This window comes from Alnus glutinosa, chromosome 12 (genome assembly GCF_958979055.1).
Source record: "Alnus glutinosa chromosome 12, dhAlnGlut1.1, whole genome shotgun sequence".
NCBI classification, from domain to species: Eukaryota; Viridiplantae; Streptophyta; class Magnoliopsida; order Fagales; family Betulaceae; genus Alnus; species Alnus glutinosa.
The window spans coordinates 18329628-18338997 of record NC_084897.1 but is presented as its reverse complement, the minus strand read 5'-3'; positions in this window follow the sequence as shown (position 1 = coordinate 18338997).

The window sequence follows — 9370 nt, the reverse complement described above, 5'->3', positions numbered from 1 at the left end:
TAGGGGTGAAAAGGCGGTTAGCGGAAATCGCCAACCGCCTAGGCGGTTGGCTGTTATGAAAAAACCGCCAGTTGACGGTTATAAACCGGCAACCGGAAACCGGTTTTATTTTTTATTTTTTATAGCCTTTTTCTGTTGGTGTCCTACCGCCTACGTCGATCGCCGATCATACAAAAACAATTAGTAGATTCACATCATCAACCACAAAGATTCAAATCTAAGACCTAGAATAACAAATCAAGGCCTAGAATAACAAATCAAGGTACAAATATTCAGATCTAAGAAGCAATACGATCTCGGTGACCTGGTGAAGGCGACCCAATCTCGACGAAGGCGACACGATCTCGGCGACATGATTGGACCATCGGTGACGGCGATACAGAGAGACTGAGAGAGTGAGAGTCGAGAGAGAGGGGGAGGTGTGCGGCGCACTGGGATTGAGAGTGAGATTTTGTTTACAATAGGAAGAATTAGGTTTTGTTTTAAAACCATATACACTTACACCAAAACTGCGTCGTTTTACATATAAAAATAAATAAATAAATAAATATATATATAATAATAATAATAATAATAATAATAATAATAATAATAATAATAATAATAATAATAATAATAATAATAAAGGCGGTTAGCGGTTATAACCGCTAACCGCCTTTGTAAAAACTGCTAACCGCTTTTGTAGGGCGGTTAGCGGTTAACAGTTTTATGGCGGTTTTAACGGTTTTGGGGTTATACGGTTAGCGGTTATGGGCGGTTAGTGGTTAGCGGACGGTTATTAGCGGGCGGTTATTTCACCCCTAAGTTGGTGTCATCCAACGTATCATGAATATAAGCAAGAACCTCGTTTTACGCCATCTGGAGATGCCAAAAGCAGAAACAAACCAGAAAAATGAAATCAGAACGAAAAAAATAAGTAGAAAAAACCTGGTCAACAGATGCAGAAGTCAACGATCAATGGTGCTGACGTGACACTGGCTGACGTGGCACTGCAGAGGTTTGGCGCATGAGTGGCACGCGCGAAGGGTGGCGGCACGTGGGTGCGTGAACCAGAGGGCCGAATATTTGACCGGTGCGTCCGTCGTCTGATGGAGATGTTCTCGGTGGCCCTGAGCAGCTAAGAGGTTGGGCTATCGATCTAGACGGCAACGAGAGTGATCGGACGGCAGTATCAGCGGCGGAACGGCAGAAACAACTTGCGGCGGCAGAATCTTCAGGCGGTGAGTGTGGGAGTGTGGAGGCTCTGATTTGGCTGTTCTCGACGGCTCTGGCACGGTTGTCTCCCAAGGTTTCGATTGGTATATGGACCAGCTCGAAACAAGGACTGGGAGTAGGAAAACCGATGAAGACAGAGCGATGAGGAATGGCCGAAAACAAATAAAATAAAATATAGAGGTGATTCAAAACCTATGCTCTGATACCATGTTGAGAGAAAAGTATTATATTGAATCACACGTAAGCTGTACATGAGAGGCCTATATATATAGGCTAGTAATGAAAGACATATACATAACAAAACCCATGTGGGACAATATATATATATACATAATCTAACAAGAGGAATGCTAGAGCATCTCCTTGTGTTCTCCTGGTATTTTCCTGGAATGACATAGATGTAATTTTTTTTGATTAAAAAATTACATCTATGCCTCTACTACAAATATTGTTTCTGATCGAGAGATATGCATGTGTTTAGATCTTGCATTTTAAATCTTTTTTTATCACTACAAGAAATTTGATCATTAGCGGCCACATTATTAGCGGTCAGCAAATAGTGGCCGCTAATAATACACTATTAGCGGCCAAACACAACTGACCACTAATAGTTGCCGCTATTTGTAAACTATTAGGGGCCACCTAATTGTGGCCGCTAAAAATGGACGCTATTACTAAAAAATATTAATATTAGCGTCGAAATTTGGGTCGCCGCTAATAAATGGCCGCTAATAACTTGGTGGGGAGTTGCGAGAAATTCCGAGAAATTATTAGCAGCGACTAATGTTGCTGCTAATAATAAAACTATTAAATGGCCGCTAATAATATTTTTTCTTCTTTTTTTTTTTTTTTTTTATGTTTTCAAAATTTTCAGCTTTTTTTTTTTAAATCTTTTTCATTTTTAATTTTTTTTTGTTTTCTTAAATTTTTTTAATTTGTTTGTAAAAAATAATTTTTTTTTTCGAAAAATTCGTTTTTTTTTTTTTAAATAAAAAAAATAAGTTAATTTTTGGTTTTTCTTTCAACAAAAAAAAAAAATCGTTCTTTTTTCTTTTCTTTTTTTTTTTTTTAAAAAAAATTTAATAGAAAACTAGTTTTTCATTTGTTTTTTTTTTAAAAAAAAAAAAATTGTTTTCATAATTAATGCATTATGGTCAATTAGATGGTTTATCAATCATATTAATCGATCAAACCTTCATTGTGTGAAGTCTGATCAGTCGAACTCTATCACGATCGATCAAATGATCTATCGATCATATTGGTCTATCAAGATCAATCGATCACGATCGATCGGATGATTTATTGGTCCTATTTATTGATCAGGATCGATCGGATGATATATCGGTCCTATTGATCAATCATGATCAATTGAATGATCTATCGATCATATTGGTCTATCAAGATCGATCGAATAATCTATCGGTCTTATTGATCGATCACGATCGATCGGATGATCTATCGATCCTATTGGTCTATCAAGATGGACGCTAATACACAAAAATATTAATATTAGCGTCGAAATTTGGGTCGTTGCTAATAAGTAGCCGATAATAACTTGGCGGGGGAGCTGCGGGAAATTCCGGGAAGCTCTTAAAGGCGACATTAGTCACCACTAATAATAAAACTATTAGCGGCCACTTTATAATATTTTTACTTTTTTATTTTTTCGTTTTTATTTTTATTTTTTTTATGTTTTCAAAATTTTAAGTTTTTTTTTTTAAAAAAAAAAAAAAAAAAAAAATCTTTTAATTTTTAATTTTTAATTTTTATTTTTCTTTAAATTTTTTTAAAATTTTTTTCTAAAAAATATATATATTTTTTTTTTCGAAAAATAGTTTTTTTTTTTTTTAAAAAAAAAAAGTTAATTTTTTGTTTTTCTTTCAACAAAAAAAAAAATCTTTCTTTTTTATTTTTTTTTTAAATTTAATAGAAAACTAGTTTTTCATTTGTTTTGTTTTTTTTTTTTTTTAAAAATATTGTTTTCATAATTAATGCACTATGGTCAATCAGATGGTTTATCAATCATATTAATCGATCAAACATTCATTGTGTGAAGTTTGATCAGTTGAACTCTATCACGATCGATCAAATGATCTATCGATCATATTGGTCTATCAAGATCGATCGAATGATCTATCAATCATATTGATCGATCACGATCGATCGGATGATTTATTGGTCCTATTTATTGATTAGGATCGATCGGATGATCTATCGGTCCTATCGATCGATCACGATCGAATGGATGATCTATCGATCCTATTGATCTATCATGATCGATCGGATGATCTATCGATCCTATGGATCTATCACGATCATTCGGATGATCTACCATGATTGATCGGAATTGATCTATCATGATCGATCGGATGATCTACCATGATTGATCGGATGATCTATCGATCCTATTAATCGATCGGATGATCAATCGATCCTTTGGATCTATCATGATCGATCGGATGATCTATCGATCCTATTGATCTATCATGGTCGATCGGATGATTTATTAATCCTATTGATCTTTCATGATTGATTGGATGATCTATCGATCCTATTGATATATCATGATCGATCGGATGATCTATCATGATCGATTGAATGATCTACCATGATCGATTGGATGATCTATCATGATCGTTTGAATGATCTACCATGATGGATTGGATGATCTATCGATCCTATTGATCTATCATGATCGATCGGATGATCTATCGATCGTGATAGAGTTTGATCGATCAGACTTGACACAGTGAAGGTTCAATCGAACGTGTTATCGATCATAGTGTAGTAGACTGATCAATCATGATAGAACAATATGATCGATAGATCATCTAATCAATCATAGTACATTAATTAGTCCGAGCAATCGTTATATATAAACTGAAAAAAAAAAAAAAAAAAAAAAAAAAAAAAAAAAAAACATTAAAAAATAATAAAATTTAAATTTAAAAATAAAAATAATAATAAAATTGAGAATAATCTCAGTTGATTAAAATTTTATTTTACTTTTTGAAATAAAAATATGAACTCATTTAAAAAAAATAAATATTATATTTAATTCTTTTAGTAATTTTTTTTTAAAAAAAATTATTAACAGAATTTTTGTCATATATCAAAAAAAGAGTTTTAAATTTTTAAATCTTTTAATTTTTTTTTTAATGTAAGTTTTATATTAATTGGAGCTTTTTTTTAGGGGGGCGGGGGGGTGTGGTTTGCGCGCGGGACATAAAATTTTTCGTGTCCCGCAAGCCCCCTGTTTTTTGGAAAAAATTTTCAAACTCCTTTTTTTTCTTTTCTTCTTTTCTCTTCCTTTCTCCCTGGCCTGCCCTTTCTTTCTTCAATTCTTTCTTGTTCTTCTTTTCTTTCCTTCTTCACTTTTCTTTCTCCCGGCTTCACATAGAGTGGGTTTGAGAGAGAGAGTGAAACAGAGAATGAGAGGGATCGAGAGAGTGAGAGATTGGAAGAGAGAGAGATGCCGAGAGAGGGAGAGTGAGAGATTGGAAGAGAGAGAGATGCCGAGAGAGAGAGAGGGAGAGGGAGAGTGAGAGATCGGCAGTAGGAGTGAGCAAATCCCCGGAAAACCCGCCTCTCCCCGCCCCGCAGAGGCTAAAACCCGCACCCATGGTGCGGGCCACGGGGCCTTTTTAGGGCCCCCCGTGCGGTGCGGGGCGGGTTGTGGGGGGGACCCAAAAAATTTCTCGGGTCCCCGCCCCGCCCCGCATATTTTGAAAAAAAAAAAAAAAAAAGAAGAAGAAGGAAGAAAGCGGCAGAAACTTAGAAAACTTTTCTTACTTCTAACCTAACCCTAACTTTACCTTCTCTCTTCTCTAACTCCCTATTCCAGTATTCCCTAAGCACCTGCGCCGCAGCCCAGACTGCCCAGTAAGCCCACATCACTCTGTGGCTCCGCCACTCGCCTCAGTCGCCTCGCTAGTCACCGGCTCACCAGTCATCCACCCTCACCTCCCCACACGCACGATCCGGCACAGACACACCCGCAGCCGCAGGCCACAGCAGAGGAAGGGGAACACTATAAGGAGGTAACGATCACCTTCTTCCTCATCGTCTTCTAGATTGTTCACTGGCTTCCCTTTTTATGTTTTTAATTTATTTTTCATTGTTGTGGTGCTTGTGGATTTTGATCGTCGATTGTAATGGTATTCGCTTGATGCAGAGAAGGGGAGATTGAGACTGAGAGTTAGAGAGAAGCTGAGTTAACAACTTCCTTTCTCCGATTCAGGTAAACAAGAACAATCTTTTTGTTTAATGATGTGAGTTAATTTTTGTTTATTATGATTTTTAGTTTCTGGGTAATGAGAAAGTAATTTTTTTTTTTTAAGAGTTTAAATTCCATTTTAACTGTTTGTGGTTTATGTTTGTTAATCTTTTTCAAAAAAAGAAGCTGAGGAAATTGCGTATGAGAATAAAAATTGAAATTTTTTTTTTAACTGTTTGTGGTGTATGAGAATAAAAATTAGAAATTTTTTGTGCTATAACCTATCTGGGTTTTTCAAAATTTACTAGAAGAGCCAAATAGTTGCGTTCTGATTATTGAGGTTGGGCTTTTAGTAGAAATGTAAATGAGATTTTTAAATTGTTGTGATTGTTTTCTAGTTAAGAACCAATATTTGGTCACAGTAATACCATGAACAGTAAAATTTTACCATTATTATAGATTCTCCATTCTTATATCATCTGCCTTATCTTGCCATCAACTAAAAAAGTAACAACAGTATAAGAAATAAGATCAAACAAATTATTGTAAAAAAAAACAGATGCAACAGCTCCATATCAAATGGGACTTTAATTCTTGATGCAGCTAAACATGAGAAGAAATTGGACAATTTTCTAGATTTGCATATGGGTTAAATAAAATCATTAATAGTTTCCTATTTATGCTTTGTAGAACCACAAATCAATTTGTACTATATATTTACTCCTAGTTAAGCTACAAGAATAAGGCAATCAGAAATGCGATAACAATCTCATTTTATCTATTTATTTTATAGTTAATTAGTTATTGTGTGTTCTCATCAAAATCATCAAGGGGGCATTTAGTAATTCAATGTGATCATTAAAAAAGTTGAAGCCTTTGATTTAATTTATGAAAACAGAAAAAAATGAAAAAGAAAGAATGTTTTGGATTTAATTTATGCTTAATTGATTCTTAACTAAAATTTAACTGATTTTTAAATTGACTGTAGTTGTTTTTGACACAATGATTTAATAAGAGATTTAATTTTTATGTTTTTTTTTTTCCACTTAAATTGTAGAATCAAGTCATGGACGATTCAACTAGTGCTACTATTGGACCTATTGGTTCTAGTTCTGCTTCATACCAATATGGGTTCTAGTTCTTCAACTATGGGTCCTCAAAATCCTAGTGCAGCTCTCCCACCAAAACCTAAAAAAAATGAGCAAACATCATCGGTTTGGGAACATTTTACCAAGTTAGAGTCGACTGACCCCGATGATCATAAATCACAGTGCAATTATTGTAAGAGGGAGTTTAATTGTCACCCTAGAAGCCATGGTACTTCATCTATGCTACAACATATCAGGAAAAGCTGTAAAAAATTTCCTGATAGGTTTGATAAGACACAATCGAAGTTGAGCTTTGAGGCTAAGAGGGAAGGACAAGCGGCAATGGGTGAAGGATCTAGTGGTAACCTTGTGCTTGCTAAGTTTAATGCTTCAAAAATAAGGGCAGCACTTTCTAGGATGATCATAGTGGATGAGTTGCCATTTAGATTTGTGGAAGGTAAAGGGTTTAAGGACTTTATGAAAACAGTTGAACCTAGGTTTTCAATTCCTTCCCGTTTTACTATGATGAGGGATTGTTTTAAGTTCTTTATGTTTGAGAAAGAAAAGTTGAGGGAAATGTTCTTGACATCTGGTGTTTGGGTTTGTCTTACCACTGATTGTTGGACTTCAATACAGAACCTTAATTACATGTGTATTACTGGTCATTTTATTGATAATGAATGGAACTTACACAAAAGAATTTTAAACTTTTGTTTAATTCCTAATCACAAAGGTGAGACCATTGGGGGAAAGATTGAGTCGTGCATGAATGGGGCATTGGTAGCATTTTCACTATCACGGTTGATAATGTTTCTTCCAATGATACTGCTTTGGAGTACTTGAGGAAGAAAAGTGCTCATAAGCCTAGTGCCGTATTAGAAAATCGGTTTATGCATGTGAGGTGTTGTGCACACATCTTAAATCTTATTGTGACTGAGGGGTTGAAAAAGGTTGATGAATCCATTATGACGATTAGAAGTGCGGTTAAATATGTGAAGTCTTCTCCTGCAAGATTTGAGAGTTTTAAGATTTGTTTGGAAAGAGAAAACATTAATTTCAAGGGGTTGTTGTGTTTGGATGTTCCAACTAGATGGAACTCTACATTTAAGGTGTTGGAAGGTGCAAAAAAATGTCAAAGTGCTTTTGAACTTATGGAAGAGTTGGATGGATATTATGGTCCTACGTTGTTGGATAGCAAAAACGGTTTAGGACCTCTTAATTGTGATGATTGAGCTCGTATTATGGTTTTTCTCAAGTTCCTCGAAATTTTTTATGAAGCCACAATGCGACTTTTGGGGTCTTTGTATGTGACATGTAATATGTACATTGAAGAAGTTTCTGCCATTCAACTGCATTTACAAGAATATTGTGACAGTGATGATTATATATTGAGTTCTATGGCGGAGAAAATGATGTTGAAGTATAAAAAGTATTGGGGGGATCTTGATAAGGTTAATGTGTTGTTGTTTGTTGCTATTATTCTCGATCCACGGACCAAGTTGAGATCATTGGAATGTTGGTTCAATGATATTCTTGGTGTTGAGCAATGCAATGATATGATATTAAAATTGAAGAACTACCTTAAGAAATTGTTTGATCACTTCGACACTGGAGAAAACTCTCAAGGTGAACATAGTGGTGCACTTCCTCAAGGTTCCTCGAGAGAAACTGGGAAACGTACCTATACATTGATGAATAGGTACAAAAACCTCATGACTTCTAATAGTGATGTTCAATATAAATCGGAGTTAGATCGGTATTTGATGGAGGAGATTGAAAAACCAAATGAGAACTTCGATATTTTAAATTGGTGGAAGGTGAATTCAACCAAATTCCCAGTACTAGCCCAAATAGCACGTATTGTGTTGGCCATTCCCATTATTACAGTTGCTTCAGAGTCGGCATTTAGCACTGGAGGGCGTGTGTTGGATCCTTTTCGAAGTTCATTGGCTCCAATAACGGTTGAAGCATTGGTGTGTACACAAAACTGATTAAGATCAAAACCCATCAATGGTTATGACACAGAGATGATTGAAGATCCTGAAAGTTATAAGCTCGAGTCAGGTAAGCTTTTAGGCCTTTAGCTTTCTATTATTCACTTCTTAATTTATTTTGTTATTTAAATATTCTAAATTTCTAATTATCGGTTCCAATCTTTGTAGAAATCAATTTGTAGAACATCAATCTTTTGCTTGAGGAGGATTAGTGAAGTGAAGATTCAATCCGATTGGGAGGTGCTTGATGCTTTGGAACATTTAACATTTGGGTTTTCTTCATCTTGTAATATTATGTTCTTTACTTTGTCAGTAATTTGTTCATTTATGAGATTGAATTTCTATTCATAATTAGTAGTTATGTGTAATATTTGTAATATTATGTTTTTGCTTTGTAATCTGTTTTTTTTTTTTTCAATTTTTTTTGCACTAAGTGATTGAAAACATTGCAAGCAAAAATGCTTTCTTTCTTCTTTTTAAGTTTTTTTCCCCTTACATTTTAATAGATGTTGGAATTTTAATTAGGGTTTAATTGCAACTTGCAATTTGCAAGGGTGACAGGGAGTAAAAATAATGGATTATTAATTTGGATTAGTAAATTTGGATTATTAATTACTTGTTATCAAGGTTAAGAAAATAATGAACACAATGGAGTAAAAATAGAAAAATTTGGATTATTAATTACCTGTTATCAAGATTAAAAAAATAATGAACACAAGGGTCAATGGGTCATAACCCGCGGGGATCCCCGCCCCGCAACCCCGCCCCATCCACACCCGCCCCGTGCAGGTGCATGGGGTTTTCTGTGGGGTGTGGGTTCACTTTGGGGAACCCGCACCTCTGCGGGGCGGGGTCAA